This window comes from Ursus americanus, chromosome 7 (assembly GCF_024610735.1).
Source record: "Ursus americanus isolate L20-20 chromosome 7, mUrsAme1.1.p, whole genome shotgun sequence".
NCBI classification, from domain to species: Eukaryota; Metazoa; Chordata; class Mammalia; order Carnivora; family Ursidae; genus Ursus; species Ursus americanus.
In genome coordinates, this window is record NC_142133.1 from 9,231,711 (window position 1) to 9,254,909 (window position 23,199).

Sequence of the window (23,199 nt, forward strand, 5' to 3'; positions counted from 1 at the left end):
GGCAAGGGGAGTCTGCAGCACAGAACCCAATCAGGACTACAGCCCAAGCAGGGTCCTCAGAAGAACTTGCCCTTCCCCCAAAATGTCGAGAGTCAAAGAGGAAGGTTTACCTTCTGTGCATTCTATGCATTTGACAGTTCAGTTCCTTTTACTGGCATTTGTTGACGGCTTCCATGAGTCAGCCTGGGCTTGGCCTGTGAGGGATCAAGGGGAGGCTGATGGCAGTTTCTATACAAGAAGGATTTACAGGGTAGAGGCAAGGATAAAGATGAGGCCAAATAGGGCTAGTGGCAGAAAACAAAATGCCATGCGCGGTCAAAGGAAGGAATCTGGGCAGGCTTCTTGGAGGAGGTGACATTGCTGCTAGGATTTTTCATTAACTAGATAACAAAGCCAAAACAGATCATAACCTGCATGCTACTCAAAATGGGCAAGTGGAGCAAAAGAACCATTTCAAAACTACATTGCCAATTAGGGGAAATTCTCAAGTCTCGTGTACTTAGTCCTTTAAAAGAACATGGCATTACTCACTGAATACTGCATTAGAGTATCCAGGAACCTCAGATATTCTTCAAAGAATCAGAATTTATGGAAGGGAGGGTCAAATTTTTTAGTTGCAATTATATCAATCTTTGAAGATCAGTGAAACAGTTCAGTTTTTGCAATCTAACTGGAAGTTCCTTTCCAACGTAAAAGTTGAATCTGTGGCCTATCCTAATTTAAAACATTTATCCAATTAAATTCTCAAAATACATACACTATAGGTGTCCATATGTGGTGCTACATACAGGCAAGAATGTGTGGGCTATTCCAATAATTCCAGCACTAGCTCAAGGCTTGGGACCCACGGTCAGTCTGTGTAGTCAGTAAATGAGACAGAAACTCTAAGGTAGACAACTAGGAGGGGTTCTTCGCCAGATGACATCATCACAGTTCTTCTGAATAATCATAAGATAGAGGGCCTTCTTTCTTTTTTAAATGGGGGTCCAGAAACCCCTTTATGGATTCTTAACTCTGAGTAGCCGTGTTCACTTTCCAATGAAAAAGGAAAAGAAAACACAACACCAGGCATTGTTGAGTACGGTAACATCATGTTAGGGAAGAGAAGTGTTGCAACCGAGACAGAAGGGCAAGTGGGATCAGTATGAAGGCAAAGAAGAGGCCTCAGACCCCGGTAACCAGAGACTGAATGACTCAGAGGCCAGGGCTTCTGGGCACCCGTAGAAGGAAGGTTCCAAAATGTCCACCTTGTGACTGGAATAATCAAGGTGAGAACTTGAACACTTCGGTTCTGCAGAAGCTTCGCAGGGTGAAAGCGCAGGGTGGTGACTCGTTCACTGCAGCAGGCGCTCTTACGGGCCTGAGGATGCTACCAGGAGACAATCAAGGCCTTGTGCAGCCCGCCTGGTAGGGTGAAGACTTGGCTCCTGTGCCTATTAGCTCATGCGGTTGGCAAACACAAGAATGAAGTAAGATGTCCTTACAGAGCTGGTGGGGAGGACCCAGGGAGCAAATGTGGGCTGGAGGAGTCTGGAGGTGACAAAGCCCCAAAGCCTCAGCCAGTTCCCACCAGTTCATTGCACTGCTTTTGGGGACCACAGGAGGAAATGGTACATGCGTACGTGCATGCATACAAACACGTCACACACACACACACACACCCCCCCTGAAAAAGACGTGGTAAGACTATTGACAGCATGGGCACTTGAGAATAATCTTTCTTTATAGTTAAGCCCTTTGAGGATGTCCCTTGGTGCAATAATAATAATATATATAAATATATTTTTAAAATATTTTAATATATTTAATAATAATATAATATTTAATAATAAATTCTGATTTTAGGTCCTATTTATTTCTCTTCTAAAAAGAATCTTTTTAAAATGGCCTGAATTTTTTAGAGTAGTTTTAGGTTCACAACAAAATTAGAAAGTACCAAGTTCAAATATATTCCCTGACGCCCTCTCCCAACAGAGTGGGACGTTTGTTACAATCAGTGAACCTACACTGACCCATCACGATCACCCGAAGTCCGTAGTTCGCATCAGGGTTCACTCTAGGGGTTGCACACTCAGTGGGTTTGGACAAATGTAGAATGACCTGCATCTACCATTATGGTCTCATACGGAGTATTTTTCACTGCCTGAAAAATCCTCTGTGCTCCACCAATTCATCCTTCGTCCCCACTAACCCCTGACAGTTACTGATCTTTTTACCGGCTCCGTAGATTTGCCTTTTCCGGAATGTCGTATTATCACATAGTAGGTAGCCTTTCAGATTGGCTTCTGTCACTTAGTTAAAAGCAGTTGACTTTCCTCCATGTCTTTTCACGGCTCAGTAGCTCACATCTTTTTAGCACTGAATAACATTCCATTGTCTGCATAAGGGGTTTTAAAAGATATATTTTAGTAAATCATGTTTGCAGTACTAGAAGGTAACATTTATCTAATACTTAAGTACCAGGCATTTGCATTACCTCATTTCATCTTTGTAAGGCCCAGTAAAAAAAAAAAAAAAAAAGATTTATGATTTCCAGGTAACAGATAGGGAATCTGACTGAGACAGGCTCAAGGTGCCCTCAGCCACTTGGCAAATACGTGGCAGACCAGGGTCTGATCCTGGCTCCAAGACTGCCAAGCCCACGCTCCCTCCTGCCCACTCCAGCACCGAGCTGTGCGGGATGCCTGGATGCCGACACAAAGCTATTGGAGGCACCGTTCATTTTCCGGGAGCTCTTGCTGGACCAAACTGACATGAAAGCCGCATGTACTGCTACGTCCTGCGAGCTTCTTGCCTCCGTTTTCTCTGGTCCTCTCAGTTCCCTAGTTATTCATATCTGTATCCCATTCTTGAGGCGGGGCTATCTTCCAAGTGCTTGAAATAGCATTCCAGGATGAAGGATGGGAGTTGGCAAAAGAGCAACTCTTGGTCCTGACAATGCATAGAAGGAAATAAAGTCAGTGGGTCAATATGTGTGTTCTTGGCATCTTGGCACCCCCCCAAGGGCACTGTTGGGACTTTGGTGATAATGGGATGGGAGTGTCCTTTTGTAAACATATGTGATGTTTAAACCAGCCGTAGGCTGTGGGTTGGGAAAGGCAGCCAGCTCCTGTGGGGAAAAGGAAAGTTTGGGTGCTGGTCAAGCCTCCCTCTCTTGGCCCATGAGTGTGGGACCAGTGCAGGTTCCCCTGCCCCCTCCAAGGAAGGAAGCCTGAACCTCTGGTCACCCTTCTGGTGAATGTAATGGCTGGGGGTGTTAGGCTCTCTCACTGGAACCAGATTGTTTTCTTGGGGCAATACTCAGCTCAAATTGTGAGTGCCCCCAGGAAGTATTTAAACCACCCCACCTTAAACTAACAGCCATCTTGGGTGAGCCCGTGGAATGTGGAAGCAACACTGGCCTGGAAGCATGGAGAAAATTGGAATGGAAAAGAGAAGTCTTTTGTGTACAGGGCTCTGGAAGCTGGAGGGGGTGGAGAGGAAGGTTCCAGGGATGCAAATGTGGGTGAGCTGTAAATGTGCCAGAAGGATGGGAGGGGTTTTTCAGCTCCTGCAATTAGTGGAGAGGATTTCAAAGCAATTGTAGAGTCAGAGCGAAAGCACATACAGCGTAGAAGAAATCACGTCAGCCCTGTGAGGTGTTTGCTTCTAGCGGCATTCACGAAGGCACAGGCAAGCTGTGGAGACATGGCTTCTCCAACAAGTGCGAGGAGCACACTTCAAGCACAGGGCAGAAAGACAGCTGGGGTGACACACAAGTGGCCATTGTCTTTAGCTGTTCTCAGCTCATGTCCCATGTAACAACTGAGAAGAAGCCATTTACTGCGTTTACGTGTGTCTGTTAGTAAGAGCACACAGACCCTAAATGGGCATTTTCAGTTCGTTTTCCAAAGTGGTTTCCAATTCTCTCATTGTTTTGAACTCTCTGACTTCTGCTCAAATGCTATTTGAATAGCTGTTTCTGTACTAACACATACATAACCTACCACGTGCTTTGCCCAGGAAGAACATTTAGTGATATGAAATTCATTACACATAGTTCACTTGAAGTGAAAAGCTAATTAATGGAAAAGCGTTCTCCAAGGAGCTATTTATAGCCCCTCCCAAGAAGGCAGCAGACGACGCATGTCCCGTATGGGCAAGCGTTATTTTATTAGTGTGCTTTGCTGTGAGGTTTTCTCAACGTCTCCAGTGTAACACTTGCACTGACGGTGAACATGATGCTATAATACAGACAACCTGACTCCTTGGGGTTTTTTGCGCACACGTGCTGCAACATGTCACTCGAGATTTCTTCCTTTAGAAGCAAATGAGGGGTTGCCCTTCCAGTGAAAGATGCTTTCATAATGGCGCCTGGGCTTCACTGTGTTCTTACGTTCCAGACATTTGTAATTAAAGTCACTTCTCCTTTTGATGACCTTGGTGAGGTTCAAATGGTGCACAGTGTCTGTGTCTGGGACTGACTGAGTACCAGGGCCTTTATGTAAAGCCTTCTCACTTGAGAATCTCAGACGCCAATAGGCGGCGTTTTGTTTTCTTGATTCAGAGCAGTGGTTCTCAAAGTGTGTTCCTCAGACCCTCAGCATTGGCATCACCTGGAAACTTGGTAGAAATGGAAACTCCCAAGCCCCTACCTGGACCTGCTGAATCAGAAATTCTAGAGGTGAACACCAGCAAATTGTTAGCAGGCCTTTCAGGAGGTCCTAACGTACACAAAGTTTGAGAACCCTGATTTAGGCAGTTGGGGATGATCCAAGCTGGGGATGAGCTAATGTTAGTGCCCCTTCTGTGCTGGGTCCTAGGCTAAGAGCAGGCATGCATGGCTTTGTTTAACCTTTGCAGGCTCCCTCTGAAGGCAGTTTCCTTACTATCCCCTTCAACAGATAGGTGAGAGGAGGGGGTCTGGGGGGTTAAGTGACTTGCCCGGGAGACGTGCTGCTGGCAGGCAGCAGAGTTGAGCACCCCACACTGATGCTGGCTTGTGGTCACACTCAGCCAAGTGATTGATAAGCTCCCTTCCTCAATTCTTCTCCCCATTGTCCTATCCTTCTCCTTTTCTCAGTGCCTTCTAGTCCTTTTTCCTCTCTCTTCCTCTCCCTCTCTCCCTCCCCCCTCCCCACTTTCCCTGCTCCATAGAAATAAACTGCTGTAAAATATTAGCATCCTATCTTTCACCTTGTTCTCATTTAGCTCTTGCTCAGAGTCCAGTTTGGCCAAGGGTAAAACATAACATTGAGCCCAAGCCTGGTGACTTCAGCTGCGTGGGGAGCCAGTTGGCTTAACTGTGGCCTTCAGATAAGAGGGAGCTGGCAGAGATGGATATTAGGTTAAAAGGCCACTGTACAAGGTGGGTTTGGTAGGCCTTGTTTGGATGCAGGGTAGCTAGTTGTCTATGGGTAATGACACTGACCTGGGTCAACAGGTCAAGAAGAAATTTGTGCTCTAAATAGCAAAAATAAAAATATTGGACTAGTGCATGAATGGCAAGCATAAAACATTAAGAAAAGAGAATTGAGAGCTTATAAATAAGCCCTCACATCTATGGTCAATTAATTTTGAGGAGGACGCCAAGACAATTCAATCGGGAAAGAACAGTCTTTTCAGCAGATGGTACTGAGACATTGGGACATCAACACACAAAAGGATGAAGCTGGACCTCTACCTCACACTGTATAAAATATTAACTCAAAATGGATCAAATGCATAAAGGTAAAAGTTAAAACTATAAAACTCTTAGAAGAAAACATAGGGGTAAATCTTCATGACCTTCGATTTGGCAAAGGATTCTTAAATATGACACCAAAAGTGCAAGCAAACAAAGGGGGAAAATAGACAAATTGAGCTTCATCGAAAGTAAAAAAACTTGCAATGACACCATCAAGAAAGTGAAAAGACACCCCGCAGAACGGGAGAAGATATCTGCAAGTCCTATATCTGGTAAGGGACTCGTATCTGGAGTATTAAAGAACTCCTGCAACTCAATAATAGAAGACACGTAGCCCAACTTAAAAAATAGGCAAAGGATCTGAATAGATTCTTCTCCAAAGAAGATATGTGCATGGCCAATAACGACACAAAAAGATACTCAACATAGAGAGTCATTAAGAAAATGCAAATTAAAGCCACAATGAGATACCACATCACATTCACTAGGTTGGTTAGTATTTAAAAAAAAAAAAAAGCAAAACAAAAAAAATGAAATTAACAAGTGTTGGTGAGGATGTGGAGAAATTGGAACCCTTTATACACTGCTGGTGGGTGGGAATGTAAAATGGTGCAGCCACTTTGGAAAACAGACTAGCAGTTCCTTTCAAAAGTTAAAAATAGAGTTATCATTCGATCCAGCAATTCCACTGCTAAGTATATACCCAAGAGAAATGAAAACAAATGTGCATACAAAAACTGGTACGGGAATGTTGATAGCGGCATGATTCATAAGAGCCGAAATTGGGAACGACACAAATGTCCATCAACTGTTGAACGGACTACACAAAACGTGGCACGTTCACACGATGGAGTATTATTTGGCCAGAACAAGGAGTGAGGTACTGATACATGCCCTAACGTGACTGAACTTTGAAGACATTATGCTAATGAAAGAAGGTAGTCAGAAAAGACCAATAACTGAAGATTCCATTTATATGAAAGCCCAGAAGAGACAAATCCATAGAAACAGAAAGTAGGTTATAGCTGCCTACAACGGGGAGGATGGTGGTTTGGGATGATGGATAGAGTATAGGGTGTTTTGGAGTGATGAAAATGCTCTAAAATTGGTTGTGGTGGTGATCATATAACTCTGGGAATACACTAGAAACTGTTGAATAGTGTACGGCAGATGGGTTAATTATATGTGAATTATGTCTGAATAAAATTAACAAAAAACAAAAACAAAACCCCCATGAAGGGTATTATATCCGTCCAGTTCTTCCCTTTTGGTGCCTCATTCATTCATTGAGCATCATGCTTCCTTCATACCAAGACTCTACCTACCTCCTCAGCTCCACGTGCCCCTCCCCCTTCCGTCTTCCTTCACTTCGTCCTGCTGCCTCCTAAGTGAGGAGGCCTCCAAGGTTCTATCTTCAGCCTCTGGCTCTGTTCCTTCTTTCCTGTGCAAATCCCGTCCTGCGGTTCTCATTCCAATGTCTTTCAAATCTTTCTCTCTGGTTCTGACAGCTTCTCCCACTTCTCTTCCACATTCCCAGTTGCCCACTGGTATTTCCATTTGGATGCCTCCAACTGAACTTGTTTAAAACTAATTAGATTTCTTCCTTTTCCTTTTCCCCCTACCCCAGCTCATTCTCCCATCTTCCCTAATCCTATTAATGCTGCTTCTTTTCTTCCCATTACCTGAGCTTGGTAGCTGAACTCTGCCTTGAAATGCCCTCTCTCTCTCTCTCTCTCATCTTCCCTTGTCATTCAGTGACTGAATCCTATGGGATCCTTGCTTCCTAATGTTGCTTGCACTCATGTCTTCCTTCGCATTCCATGGTCTCTCTCTTCTGTAGTTCAGCCCTAATTGGGATGGCCACTAGCATTCTCACTGACCATACCTAACCACAGGATATGAACTGTGGAAGCAAAAGAAGGCAGAGTTGCAACCTAAGGAAGGACTTCACAACTCCCTGCTATGAACTTCATTAAGGAAATTTCACAAGAGAGTTGAACAAAAGAAGATGAAACCCAAGGACCTGGGAAGGAAGGCTTCCATCCATTGATAAAATTGGAGAAATTGAAACATATGTCCAAGAGGGTGGGTTTAGAGAGCCCACTGACAGGCTCAATATTGAGCCAGCATCCACTGGTACAGCCAGACCAGGGGTTGACATACAAAAGATTTCTGTGCTGATTGGTATAAAGTCACTGTCCAGAGCCCTCGACTGCCCCTCAACTCCCTGCTGCTCCCCCATGACTCCCTGAAAGTGATCAGAGCCTCTGCTGGTAGCTGTGCTATCGCATGGCTCTGACTCTATAACCGTCCTGGTCTCAATTTAGGATCTTTTCCAGTGGCCGCCAAACCAAATCCACACTCCTTGGCATTCTCAGGATCCATCTTAATCCGACCATAACCTAGCTTTCTGGTCTATTTTCCATGATTCCTACGGTGCATTCCTAGTACGTGACTTACGCTAGCCCAACATCAAATTTTTGCTTTTGCTTTTCCTTTTCTGCTCTGTCTGCTGAAATCCTTTGGGTCCCCAAGGCCTTGCTCACATGCTACCGCTCCCCAGAAGTTGCCACAGCGTCCTTCTGCCAGAAGTGATCTTCCCTTCCTCACGGTTGTTACCCCTATGTCTCCCACCTCTGTCTTTCTCTCTATGTACATAGATGTATCTGTATCTGAATGTGCATATGTATATTTTATGGATATATCATTTTATACATATCACTGAATGTACTCTTTCTTCTATTTATATGGCCTGGTACCTTAAAGTTGGTGTATCAATTTAAGGTTATTTCGGATGTGGGAACAGAAACCAACTCTGCTTGCTCGGCTTGGTCCTCACATCTCCCCTCTGACTACCACACAGCCTCATGGCTCTGAGAGCCCGTCCACCCCATCAGCCAATGGCACCCAGGTGGGTAACTCCAACCTCATTCACCCCATTTGCCTGCTTGGCAAAGGGAACTTCCTGAGTCCTAACTTAAGCAGTGGGAGAATGGCGTCCAATAGGCGCAAAATTCACAGCCTTTCCCTGCTGCACCTCAGACTTAAGTGCCTGGTCCTAAACCTCACGTGCTTTGGGTTGTAAGCTATACTGTGTCTCAGAGTGAAGCATTTTATTTAACAACTTCCTTTAAAAAAACAGTAAGTATTGACCATTCTGGCTTTCCTGAGCTGGTTAGCAGAAAGGACATCTCCTGTATGAGTCAATGCCCTGTTGGAAGAAGAGGGGAAAAGTCAGTGTTCTCTCAGGGGCTACTAAGTGGACTGGAGCTTACATTTTATACCCCGGACACTGAGCCGAGGATTCTAGTTTGTTCGGTTTACACACCCACTTGCAGTGTCCTCAGGGGTGGATGTGTCTCGGGCTGACTCCCTCCGTAGCGCAGTACTCGGTACACAGCCTTGAGTACTACACACATGATTATTGGTTGTGTGAAGGAGACCCGGAGCCCATTGTAAGAACTACGCTGAGCGAAAGAAGTCAATCAGAGAAGGACAATTATCATATGGTTTCACTCATATGTGGAATATAAGAAACAGTGCAGAGGGGTCATAGGGGAAGGGAAGGAAAACTGAAGGGCAAGTCATAACAGAGGGAGACAAACCATGAGAGACTCTTAACTCCAGGAAACAAACTGAGGGTTGCAGGAGGGGAGGTGGCTGGGGGGAGGGAGTAACTGGGTGATGGGCACTGAGGAGGGCACATGATGTGATGAGCCCCGGGTGTTAAACGCAGCTGATTGCTGAACGCTACATCTGAACTGACGAGATACTATATGTTGGCTAATTGAATTTAAATTAAAAAAAAGAAAAAGAACTACTGAGTTCTTACTATGTGCCAGGTGTTGCTGAAGGCTCACTGGACCACCTCCCAGGCACACGTCGGGCCATTTTGCTGATGAGGACACTGGCTCAGGGAGGCTAAGTGGTACCGCCAGTGTCATCCCCGTGTCTGTAGTAGACCAGGAGGTGTCATGAGATGTACATGGCTCAGTCTCCAGCCCCTTCCCCGAGTTCTGGTCCCTGATTCCCTCGGGGACAGCCTCACCGTAGACTGCTCATTCCTTCCTCCTTCTTGGGCCCCATGGTTGCCGGGTTTGGGGGCATCAACCCACCCGATCCTTCCAGCCCGGCCACCTCTGCACGGCATCTAGTCCCTTATTTGTCTCCAGGGAGGTTCATTTTCCTTTAAGAAGAGCTGTGGTCCAGCCGTGCCCCCTTCGTGTCTGGTTCCACAGAGGTCACCACTAGGATCATCTGGCATCACGGAGGCTGTCCAGGTGCAGATGGGCTCATGCTGGGATTTTGGTAAAGACAGATTTATGAATTTTTGGAAACTGTGCTGAAATCAAATGAATGCACTCAGAACCCCCCGACGCAGCCCTTAAATTCTGCTTTTATTATTGAGCAAAAGAAAAGCAAGTGGAGGGTATGGATAGGGCAGAAGGGCACAAGAGGCCACCGGGGCGTTTCATGTCAAATCCAAGTGGAGGTGCAGACGCCAGGGAGCATTCCAGTACCATGCCGCAGCTCTGCGTTGACATGCACAGCGGCGTTGCTTGTTCGCGCGTCTCCTCAAACCTTCCCCCTGACCCTTGCCATCCACGCTTGCCTGTCCTGTGTCTAAGCTATTTAAAGCAGGGAACTATCTGCAGTAAATGAGCATGTTGGTGTTAACATGTTGGTGAACTATTATATTACCTTTCTTAGGTAACATAAAATGTTCACAAGAGGGGCGCCTGGGTGGCTCAGTCGTTAAGCCTCTGCCTTCGGCTCAGGGCATGATCCCAGAGTCCTGGGATCGAGTTGCGCATATGGCTCCCTGATCCGCTGGGAGCCTGCTTCTTCCTCTCCCACTCCCCCTGCTTGTGTTCCCTCTCTCGCTGGCTGTCTCTCTCTCTGTCAAAAAAATAAATAAAATCTTAAAAAAAATATGTTCACAAGAGGTCCGGCTTTGAGCTGTGCAAGCTGTGCACTGCACAACTTGGGGCCTGTAGTCACATAGACTACTGATTCAGGAAAAATGCACTTGAACTCAGGAAGCCCTTAGGGAGAGGAGGCAAATGGCGGGGAGTGGGTACCTTTTGCAAGAAGACCCAGAAGGGTGATATATTTTGCAAGAGGGGACAAGTACAGCTTGTGGCAGGATGCAAAGCTTTAGAAGCAGCCCAGCCAGGCTTCAGGTTCTACTGTTGCCCTATCACTACTTAGTACCTGGCTCACCTGGGAGAGTGACTTAACTTCTCTGGGTCTGTAAAAGGGAGGATACTGTATGGTGACTAACATATTATAATTAAAAAAAAAACAAAGAAGATTTGGGGAAAAAAAAAAAAAAAGGAGGGTGGGGAGGTTCTTCCTTTATGCTCCGGGGGGGGGGGGGGCGGGGGTTGGCTCCGGTGGGTGGTTGTCAGGACTCTGGCTTCCTGCTTTCTTCCATCCCTGCTGGTCAGTGGCCCAGCTAAAGATTTCTTACCACTCTAATCCAAATGCAAAGGGCTTCAGGCAGTTGTACGCACGCACACACACACACACACACACACACACACACACACACACACAATCACGGTAAAACATACCATTTTAACCGTGTTTAAGCGTACAGTTCAGCGGCATTAATGCGCAACCAGCCCCACCATCTAGCTCCAGAGCCCTTTTCATCTTCCTGAACTGAAACTCTGTCCCCACTGGACAACTCCTCCTTCCTCCCTCCCCACAGCCGCTGGCAGCCAGCAGCCTACTTTCTGCGTCTATGAATCTGACAGTTTTAGCCGTCTCCTACAAGTCAAGTCATGCAGTACTGGGCCTTTTGTGGCTGGCTTATTCCACTTAGCGTCATGTCTTCCTGGTGCATCCGAGTTGCAGCATGGGTCAGGAATCCTTTCCTTTTTACAGCTGAATAATACTCCACTGTGTGGATAGACCGTGTTTTATTTACCCCTTCCACGATCGAGGGACGCTCGGGTGGTCTTCACATTTGGCCATTGTGGATACTGCTGCTATGAACACGGGTGTGCAAGTATCTCTTTGTGACCTTGTTTTCCCTTCGTTTGAGCACATACCCCAAGTGGACTTGCTGGAACATCTGGCAATTCTCTGGTGGGTGTTTTGAGGAGCTGCCATCCTGTTTTCCACAGCAGTGGCACCATTTTACATTCCCACCAGCCATGCACAAGGGCTCTAATTTCTCCACATCCTCATCAACACTTGTTTGTTTTTAATAATCGCCATCCGAGCGGGTGTTGTACACATATTTTTAAATTTAAGGCTGAATACCTTCTTTTAGTTTCCTTCATTTCTTGGTGGCAGTCTCCTTAGATTGCTGTGGGCAGAGAGATGGGGATTCCTCCCTCTGCTCGGAAGTGACGGGACCAGAGGAGTCGCTGCTGGTCCACCCCTGAGGTGCACAGGTGACTCAGCCTGTGACAGGTGCTAACGGCGAGGGGAAACGGGAGTAGGGTTGGACGTTTCTCCTGAGGGAGGTATCAGGAAGAGCTCTGAGAGGGGAATGGCTTCTGGCTCCTATCCCAGAAGACAGTGGTTTCATTCTGGGGATGTGTGTTTAATATCCCCATAACAGCAACAAATGTTTTCAATTTTTTTTCTTTTTTTTCTTTTTTGGACCTGGGCACAATTTTGATCCCCTGTGCCCAAGAACAGGATTACTCTTTCATCTGAAGCAATGGTGGACAATCTAGTTCTGGGCCTTTTCCTTCCCTCCTCTCTCCTTCCTTCCCCTCCCCTCCCCCTTCCTCCTTTTTTTTCATAAAACGGATGCTGAATTCTCACTAGAAAGAAAGAAAGGGCAAGAGCAGCCTGTATTCAGCTCAGAGAATCCTCGAGCACTATAATTAAGGAATCACTGACCTAGAATGCCAGAGGTTTTTGTGCAGGCTGCAGGGAAGACAGAGGTTCCCGGCCCCGGGAAGAGGTGTTCTTGGGTGGACTGTGGCCCAGGCTTTATTCTTGGCTCCAAGCATGGTAGCCTCAACTGGTACCTGGGGTTGGGACACTCACTTTGGGGGCAGGACTTTGCCAGCAGACATCAGTTATCTGCTATCTGTTCTGAGCTACCAGCTGGAGAGCTTTCCCACTTGGAACCCTACTATGGCCCTCACCTGTCTTTGTCCCCCAGATCTGCCCCACAACCTTCTCTCCCAGCTGCACTGGTAGCCCCGTGGGGAAAGAACAGGGGATTTCGCACACTTTCATTTCAATACAACTGAAATGTGGAATCATGCAGGAACCAAGAACGGCAGAGAAGCAGCCGCTGGCTGTCATGGTCACATCCCTGCGGAACACCCACGTGTTCTCCAGGATTCTGGGTAGACCGTGGGGTTGGGGTGTGTGCCTTCATCACCGGGTCTGTCATCACAGTCCGTGTCGCTCTTCTGACTGACATCCCCGTCGGCAATTAGTAAATGTCACACCTCGACCCTCAATCTATAATGGTTGAAAAGATAGGTCAAAGCAGTTTCAGTGTGCTGTAGCCATACAAAGAGGAGAAAAGGCCAATTCAAAAAACATAAAGTTTGACTTAAATCCTGACGCACACACCACAACGGCCTGCCCCTCCCACTCCCTCACAGCTGGATCTAGGAGGTTGCAGTAAGTGCTGGAAAATCACAGTTATCCAGACCCTTCGTGTGTGGGGCCTGGGCTACCCACTAGGGCTTCCGGAATAAAAAAGTAATGCTTCCATCTGAGTGCCTGAACCAAAGGAGCGGGCCGCTGCGTGGGTGTGGGAGCCGTGCCTGGGCTCTTGAGCAGAATTTATGTCCTTCATCTGCAATTAGCCCATTGCCACTTCTGAGAACATGAATAGTTCACTCTGCTGTTAATGGGAATGCTGTTCTCACCCCAATGGGAGGAAAAATGCCCAGAAACATGTTGAATGGATTTTTTTTTGATACTTAAAAACATTGCAGTGATTTTCTGCTTCCAAAAAGGACATGTTGATAACTTTTCCATATGGTAATTTTCTGTTATGATTGTTAGTGGCTTGGCAATTTTTAAGATGAAATTCCTAACGGTCAGCAGAATTTCGTCCAGTTTTCAATCCATAAGACCAGTTAAGTTTTCAGAGAGGAAGCCATTATTCCTTCCCTCTTTATTCATATTGAAGAGACACGTCTCTGTGCCCAACCCCAGAGCTGGGCCTTCTCGAAGGCGGCTTCAGGTTCTCGAGAAGCCTCGGGCATGGATGCAAAGGCACCCTGATGGGCCTGTCGTTCTCGCGGTTCGGAGACGCCAGCACTGAGTTTCCCCAAGTTACCTTTTCCAATTCCAATAACATTCTGTGCGTCAGCGTTGCCAGGGTAGACGCAGCCAGGCCCGGGATAGAAACCTTGTTTTCCATGCAGAGAGGACTCTCATGCAAACAGGCTCTCTTCCCTGCCCGACAACAGGCTGTCTCACACAACTTCAAAATTCAAAATGTCTTTTCCTAAAAATATCAAAGAAGAATCTTACCAAAATTATTTAGTACCACTTGTTTTTTTCTCTCCCCCCGTGGGTGGTATTCACAGTAGAAGAAGTTATATTTATGCACCTAATAGAAATAATGTAGATGATCCTAAGAGCAGTATTAGCTCTGGAAACCACCCAAATGCGGATGATGTTTGACATCAGAGACTGGGATGATTTGCAACCTCCTCCCCATTAGGACTGTGAGTTTTCATTTGTAAAAGGCAGCGAATATACACACGTCCAGCCTGAATGCCTACCTAATGTAAAAGGTAAACGAAAACCCGCCTTTTCAGATGCACTTTTGTGCAACTCTTCCCTGTGGTGGTCTTCTTCCTTCCAACTCGCCTCCATCAGTTCAGCTATGGAGGGCTTGCGGGTCAAGGCAAAAATGATGTTGTTTTCGTTCTTTTCTTTTCTTTTCTTTTCTTTTCTTTTCTTTTCTTTTCTTTTCTTTTCTCTTCTTTTTCTGAAGGCTTGGTTATATTTACTTACATTGAGCACTAGACATGTCAGAACGTATCCACCTGCTGATGCCAGGTTATAAGAAACTCACTTCACAAAACCATTCCTAGGATGGTTCTCTAAGCAAGAGCTTCCCTGGTGCACTGAAGGGAGTGTTTTATCTCAGGGAATGGCAAAACGTAGCTGGATGCATTTGTCCAGGCTCTCACTTGCAGGTGACGGAATCTACTCTGTCTAAGCAGAATGATACGTACATGAGGATATAGCTTGCCTTCAGAATTTGGGGACAGACGAAGAAAGGCTATACAATAATCTCACAGGCACGATGTCCAAAATCCTCCTGCAGAGTCAGGCTGCCGGGGAGGCAGATTGATGCCTTTCTCCTGACCAGAGAGATGCTGCCTCAACCAGAGCCATGTGCCATGTGCCACGTGCCACGTTTGCCTCACTTGGTCCTTGCAAGTAGGTATACCTTCTCTCCATGAACTCCATTCAGAATCTGAGTGCCTGCGCCCCCATCCGATGTGTAGGTACCAAGTCTGACCCCGAGGTCTAGCTGCCAAGAAGTGTGGTATATGTAAACTATAGCTTTCCAGCTCCTTCTCTGCGGGAAGACGCGTTAGAATAGGGTAGGAATGGAGGTTGAAGAAGTCAACCCACTGTAGCTACCACGTGTGAAACAGACCAGAATATGCTGGGGAGGGTGGGTGGGAGAGGGGGGATGAGCCAAAAGAAACAAGTTTCAGCTCAGTTTGGCAGCACATAGACCCTGGTTTAGAGAGCTCAGTATAAACCGGTTGGTGGAGAAGCTGGGACTGGTCCATGGCCATGGCACCCTGAAGGAGTCTAACTAGGCTGGTGCCTACCTAGCCACTCGCTGTCCCTCCAGGCCCACCTCACAAGCAGTGCTGCGGGGAGTCAGAGGACAGCGTCAACCGTCTGGTCTTCTGTCTCGAGAGGGCTTTTCTCTCCCTCCCAAGGGACCTGAAGGCTTCTGGAGTGCCCTTCTACTCATCTTCTCCTCCTCCGCTGTGCCCAGGTCTTCTTCTGGGTGGTCTTGGCTCTGGGGAGACAGCATCTGCTTCTACTCCAAGCCGGAGCCATGTTTGTGCCGCCTCAGGGTCTGAAGTAGAACATACGAGATCGTCTTGTTTATTTCCATGTGGAGCTTGAGAGAGACGTCTTGTGATGGTATAGTTATTCCTTTCGTGGTTTCTTTACTTCTCCTCTTCTTTGCTTTCATAAGACTCACCAGGTTTAAGAAATTATGAATGTGTTTGAAAGAAGCAAATGATAGTGGTGACGTATTTTTACTATGCTTTTGCATCTGTAATACATACACAACCATCCTCTGAGTGAGGTCTAATTGCTCTCAACGTATAGATGAAAATTCGTAGATTTGTAGATGGAATTTATAGGTGGAAATTGTGGTTCAGAGAGGTAAAGTGACTTGTTTAAAGTACCACAGCAGCTCAGAGCCCAACTCTGGTCTTGTGACTTTTGAGTAAGAGGTTCTGTTCCCACATATAGAATTCTCTTGGCATAAAGATATGAACAAGAGTAGATGGTGGTGGGAGGCTGGATACGGAGGCGAGGGATATGTGCATGTGTGTGCATGTGTGCGTGTGTGTGTGTGTATGTGTGAAGAGATCATGCAGATTATATGGAGGTTTACATACATATATGTGTGTTAATTCAACTGCAGAGCGTGGCTGGTAGGATGTTACATTTTTCATTGAGATCTTACAACTTGGCGTCGTTACTCCATTGTTCTACCTTCACAAAGCCAGGGGCGCTGGAAGAGTCTGGCCAGGATTGCACACATGCTTTTTATTTGCCACATGGGGCCAATTGGCAAGATGCCTGTAGAGAGTTGACGCTCCAGGGAACCAGAAAACACTGATTGGCCCACGACGAGGTCAGAAACTCTGCAGCATCTGTCTGGAAGAATGAATATTCCCCGACATTGCCTACACCGGCCCTCACCCTGGGCTGGCGTTTCTGCCGGTCCCGTCATGGAATGGGTGAATAAAATGAAGAGGAGGACGGTGAGGCTTGCCCAAGGTCCTTTAGTGAGTGGGTGGCCCCTGGTGGACCTACGTCCTGCGTTGCTGTCCTCAGAGGGCCGGACTTCAGCTGAGGCAAAGGTTCCTGAGAAGGGCCAGGCCCTGAGGAGAGGGGCCAAGGCAGAAAGAGAAGGTTCAGCCAGTAGGCTTGGTGAGAGGCTGTGTGGTGGGAGTTGGGGAAGTTGATCCTTGAGCAAAATTCACTCATCCATGCAGCACCCTCTGTATTGAGTACCAGGCCCCGCACTGCACCCCTCGCAAACTATTCCTGCTTTTGAGGGGCTTCTACCACTTAACAGATGGAGAGCAACACTGATCATGAGTAACAGCAAGCCTGCGCACAGCGTCTTAGCCCTACCATGCATTTTTCACCTGCGGTGTCTGGTTTTGCCCGCACGGTTTCTGGAGGCAGAAAGAGCCGGTCGATGATCATTTTCTAGCGAGAATCTCTGAAGCCCAGAGTAGTTAGACTCAAACTCATTCTTTCTGCTCTGTATCCCAGCACTCTTTATTTCAATAATGATGGTTTCAGGCCAGGAGTGGATTGTATTAATGCGAGGGAGAGAAAAACTGTGAACACGGTGTGAGATGCAGGATTTTTCCCCCAACAATTGCCGAGAGGTCCCTGTCCCTCAATCATCCCCCTGACATAGCACACAGCACCTCTTCCTGGCCCACTTCATGCCACGCCTACTGTGCTCCTAGGTCACTTTGCCTAGCAGCGGCCAGCCTCCCTGGGGCACCCCCCCTCTTCTGCAAGGATTCTTCCCAGACTCTCTGCTCCATCCTAGTTCTCTGTCTGTGAGCTCGTGAGGAAGCCAAAGCATCGTGCCACGGGAGTGAAGGACAACAGAACCACAGGCTCAGAGGGCACCGGAGGAGCAGGTCGTGAGGAAGGCCACCTTATAGCCCCAGGCCCTGTGCAAAATGCTGCTTCCTGGCCCTGGGGCACCGTCCCCACCCGCGATGGTGGTCAAGAGGAGGGGGATATCTATTCCCACTGCCAAGAAAAGGTGGCACAAACTTGGAATCACCATTCTCATCTATGCTTGAGATCTAGGGAAGGATTCAAGCTGACAAATCCCTGGTTGTCCAGAATCCTAGGTGAACTTGGACGACCGTCAGGAAAACGGCAGGGTTTGTGCTGAGTCTGGAAAGTCCGGTGATTCGGAGAGCTGGGGCAGGGTGTGTGGAAGTATCTAAGAACCCTTCATGTTGTACATTAGGTCATTTTATTAACCAACTAACCAAATTAGTTTCCCAGAGCTGTTAAAATAAATGAGCACACACGGGGTGGGGGGTGGACTTAAACCAACAGACGTCTATTCTCTTATGGTTCTGGAGGCCCAAGGTCGATGATCAAGCTGTCAGCAGGGCCACGCTCCCTCTGATGCTCTCACAGTGGATCCTTCCCTGCTTCTTCCAGGTTCTGGTGGCTGCCAGCAATCCTTGGAGCTTTTCCGTTTGTAGAAGCCTCGGTCCAGTCTCTGCCTCTACGGGCGTCTGGCATTCTCCCTGCTGTCTCTGTGTCCAAACCATTCTCTTCTCTCATGAAGACACCAGTCTCTGGATGAGGCCCATCCTAATCCAGCATGGCCTCATTTTAACTTGATTATAGCTGCAGAGACCCTCCTTCCAAGTAAGGTCACATTCACAGGTGCTGGGAGTTAGCATAGCTTTTTAGGGGACACCATTCAGCTCACGACAACAGCAGGGGACTTTAGTAGCACTCAAGCACAGTGAAGAGAGCAAAGGGGGCAGTTTCAAATGTTGGAAATCATATTGAATATTTTAGTGAATAAAAAGATAAAGGTATTAGCCCTAGGCAAGAAAAAGCAAAAAAAAAATATGCAGTAGGTTTATTTTAAGTTCAGGTATAGGTGAAGAGACGATAACTACAAAATTAGTTAATTATCTTTCATGGCTTTTCATGGTTATCTAAAGCATGTGTCATGAATCTTTACATCTATAGCAATACGATTATTGATTCAGGCAGGTAAACATGGGCTCATAAAGAACAATTTGCTAGCAAGACCGTCCTTACCATTTGACATTGAATGGGGGGAAAGATACAAAGAAGAAAATCTGTCACTCATGATGGTGAATAGAGCATTTAATCTGATTTAAAGTCCTTTGTTTGAAATTGCTTACTTGGCTAAACAAAGCCCTGTAATTCACTAGGATGTATATCCGGCTTCCTCAAAAGTAAGATAAAGAAACTTGAGCACGGCATCCAAATAAATAAGGCACTTTTCGGTTTAAGTGACTTATCTCATGATTTCCCTTTAATTTAAAGTTAATTTCCTTCTTCAGCAGAGACTCATATTTGGGACTTCAGATTTTCCATTTTGAAAGGGGGAGCTGAAATTATTCTGTTTGCACATGTGGACAGCATTCCTTTTAAAATAACGGAATGATCAAAGATTAAGAGGTGTATTCTGGAAACAGTGGTTGGATGCAGCAGGACTTCGTGGCAGACAGGCCGTGAGGAATGGGAGGGGGACCAAGCGGAGCTTCTCCCTGGGCTCATAGAATGTGTGTGCTCAGCAGACATTTGGTGAATGAATGAACGATAGCAGAGACAGTGCAGGAAACTTAGTAGAAATGAAGATGACAGGAGTGGAGAATGAGTGGGGTGAAAGATGTGAGCTTCCTTTTGGAGAGACTGATCTTAGGCCTCTAGAAAGATGACTCTAGGAGGCAGAAAAGCAAAACTGGGCTTAGGAGTGAGGTCAGGGTGGAATGCCAGTTTAGGGGGCATTGACATGGAAATAATAGTTGAAATAATGGGATCTGGTGAAATTTCTGGCAGAGACTCTATACAGAAAAAGAGGTGGTCTTAGCACAGAACAGAGCATGGAAACTGTTCACATTTAGGGGATGGTAGAGGAAGGAGGGCTGGAGGAGAAAAACAAGGTGGGGCAGTGTGAAGGTTGGTGTTGGTCAGTAGCAGGGCAACCCAGCAGAAGTTGTCCAAGTCCAGTGAAGGACAGGGCTTGAGGACAGACCCAGCTACCGAGATGACAGGGAGGACAGGGATGGCGGAGCAGAAGACTCCCTGTATCCTGCAGCTGTATGAGAGCAGAGTTAGAGGAATGGTTGGTGCCCCAGGCCTGGCTGCTGCTGGGAGGTGTGAATCAGCTGCTTTGGGATGATGGTGGGAGGTGTCATGCTGGAAACTGGTGAAAGAAAGACATGCTGTCAGTCTTGGAAGAAATTTGAGTAGCATAATCTCATGGTTTTAAGAACCTGGACTCTAGAATCAGATCTATGTTCCAAAATCAGTTCTGCTATGTTTGTGATCCTGGGCAATTTTCTTAAGCAAACTGATATTTCATTTCCTCACCTGCGAAGTGGTTGTAAGATATGAACTGGCATTGAACATGACAATGTGTGTAGAGAGCCTAGTCCAGTATAAGGGGCACAGCAGGTGCTCGGTGAATGTTAGCTATGAGGAACAGCAGCAGCAGTAGCACTTGCATGGCTAGCAAGGTAAGAACTCAGGTTTGGAGGTTGTATCAGTCAGGCTAGACAAGGATGTGCTACAGTAACAAACAGCCCTAAGCCTCAGCGCCTTACAATAATGAACGTCTATTTTTCACCCAAGTGGCATGTTCATCATGTGTTGGCCGTGGCTCAACCATGTCATCTTCACTCTGAGACCCAAGCAGAAGGAAAAGAGTGCCTGGCAAAGAGTATGGTGGCTTATAAAGCTCCTGCTCCAAAGTCACATATGCCACTTTTGCTCACATTTCACTGGCCACTGTCACATAGCAGGGCCTGTGTTCAATCAAGCAGGAAAGTATAATCTCTCAGGTAGGGATGCCTGATGTTGGTAAACAGTAGTTCAGTTGACTGCAGTGGAGCTAGTCGGTGGTAGAAGCAGGGAGTTTGGCCACCTGTGTAAATCACTAACTCAGTTTCAAAGCCTGGGTCACAGAATCAGAGCAGGGCTAGGAGACTTGTTCCTGAGCCCGGGATAGGACAAGCAGAGCATGGGACAGGTATGGGGAGACCTGGACAATTCTCTTCAGGAAGAAAGAAAACCAAGAGAAAGAAACCACTAATAGCAAAACGGGAAGGGAGAGTTGATAAAAGTTACACAATAATCTGACCTAAGTCATGACTGGCCCAACAACCCATGTGTGTTCACAGACAGGTGAGCACTTGTGTTGTGTGCCCAAGAGGCCAGGTCCCAGGTGGAAGAGGACCACGCAGTGGAGCTTAGACAGCTGCTTCTGCTCTCAGACTCATCCTTGCATCCTCAGGGAAGTTCTGTTCCTTGCTGGCCTGTCTCAAGTCAATACCAGCTCATATCTTCTGCCATAGAGTGATGAGTGAAAAAAGTGAGAAGTGGAATGAGAGAAACAACACCATCATAAGACACACACACACAAAACACGCAAAACGTGCCTGGCCTTCAGGTGCCCCTGCAAACAAAGTATACACATTTAAAAAAAATATTTTATTTTTACTTAATCTTACACCCAACGTGGGGCTGGAATTTAAAACCCCGAGATCAAGAGTCGCATGCTCCGCTGACAGAGCTAGCCAGGCGTCCCAGAGAGCGCACACATTTTAAATAGAATTGTCATGGAAGTTTGGGAGGGAGCAAAGGAAGGCAGTGTGGAAAGTGGTAAAAGAGAATTAGTAAGATAAACAACAGGGGCACCTCACCCAGGCCAGTGGTGACAATGCTCCATGAACTGAGGAGTATAATTAACTCAACCTTTGCACCCCAACTCCAAAAATGAGTATCTTTGTCTTCTACTCAGTCTTCCAAAGTATTTTATGTTTCACCAAAAAGATCCTTTTAGAGCTTCAAAAACTCGTTGAGCCACTTGTTTGCTTTATTTCGTAAAGAGGCTGTGTGTAGCTCTCAACCCACGGTGTGCGCTTAGATGTTCTTAGGTATTTCCTGTGTCGACTGGATGGAGTCTGGGGCAAGGGCCCATCTGACCACCACTGGGCTCTCCAGTAAAACTTCCTGTGATGATGGAAATGTTCTCCAATCTGTGCTGTTCAACTCAGGAACTGAAATTTAAATTTTATTTAAATTTAAGTGCAAATAGCCATATGGCTACCATTTGGGGCAGCTGAAGCCGGATTCTAGGTCCCAGAGTGGATATGCCAGGCAGTACCTACCTTCTGGATGGGGCTGGAACCTTCCAGATGGTCTGGCCTGGCTGTTACCTTTTACATGGGACACAGCGAGTCCTGGCTCCTTCTTAGGAGTAGAGGATGTTTAATTATGTGGGGTGGGGTCACTGAGGGGAGGCAGCAGAGTCTAGGGCATTCTTTTCAGCCAGGTTTGGCAAGAGAATTAAACCCTACAGAGCATAAGGGGAGTACCTATTTCTTCGATATTCCCAAGAGCAGTACCCATCTACGACCATTCTAGGTACAAGAGGGAGAAGGGAATTATTTATGTTCAGGATGTTAGGGCTTACCTTTCTTCTGGAAATGGATTTTTAAAAACTGGTCTAAAGAGGGGCTCTAAAAGTAAACGTGAGGCAGTGGATCCCAACCTTCTCAAAGACATTTTTCTTGAACCTACAAAACCACCACGAGTATCAGAATGCAATAGGAGGCTGCAGTATGTCCAAGGTCTTGCCTGATAATCCTCTGGCATAAAAGAGCATTCATCATCCAAGGAAGAAGGTTCAGCCAACTTACAAGCCATGACTAACCTTGTTTTCTTCTCCATCATCATCTCCATCACCCCCTCCACCACTGCCTCCAAAACACTTGATTTCCTGGCCAGTTGTGCAAAGCACCACATATTCACACATGTGAATAAGAACAAACATAACCTTTTAAGAGCTTACAAGTACAGACAGATACACAGAATGTAGGTCGTGTTTGGCATGTAAAACTTAGGCAAAAATCAACTTGTATCTTTAAGACAAGAAATAGCTTAACATTCTTAATACAGAAAAGTATGAGAAAGGAAGTGTGTTATATATAGTGTATATATACAGTGTATGTATATTTATACATATATACACATATATATATACACAAACACACATATATATGTATTTATACGTACATGAGATTCAGACAATATAGACATAGTCATTAAAGTACAAATGGAAAGTGAAAGTCTCTCCCTTCTTTGCATTTCTCTTCAAAAAGGGAACTTTCAAGAACTTTTTTTTGATTCCTTCCATAAATTGAAAAAAAACCCCTCTATGTATAACTGTTCATGACAATGCGTACACACTCACACACATGCATAATTCACAGGGGAATCAGAATGTACAGACATAAGGACTGGCTCTTTCACATAACATGTGTGGAGATGCCTGCCTTGGAACATGCAGGCACACCTCCTTCTTTGTCCTGCCTGCCTAGTATTCCATTATGTGGGCTTATGGGTTGAATTATGTTCCCTCGCCAACAAAAAAAAGAATATGTTGGAGTCCTAACCCTTAGTTCTTCTTCAGAATGTGACCTTATTTGGAGATGGGGTCTTTATAGAGATAATGAAGTGAAAATGAGATCGTTAGGTATAAAAATGACTGTTGTCCTGGTAAA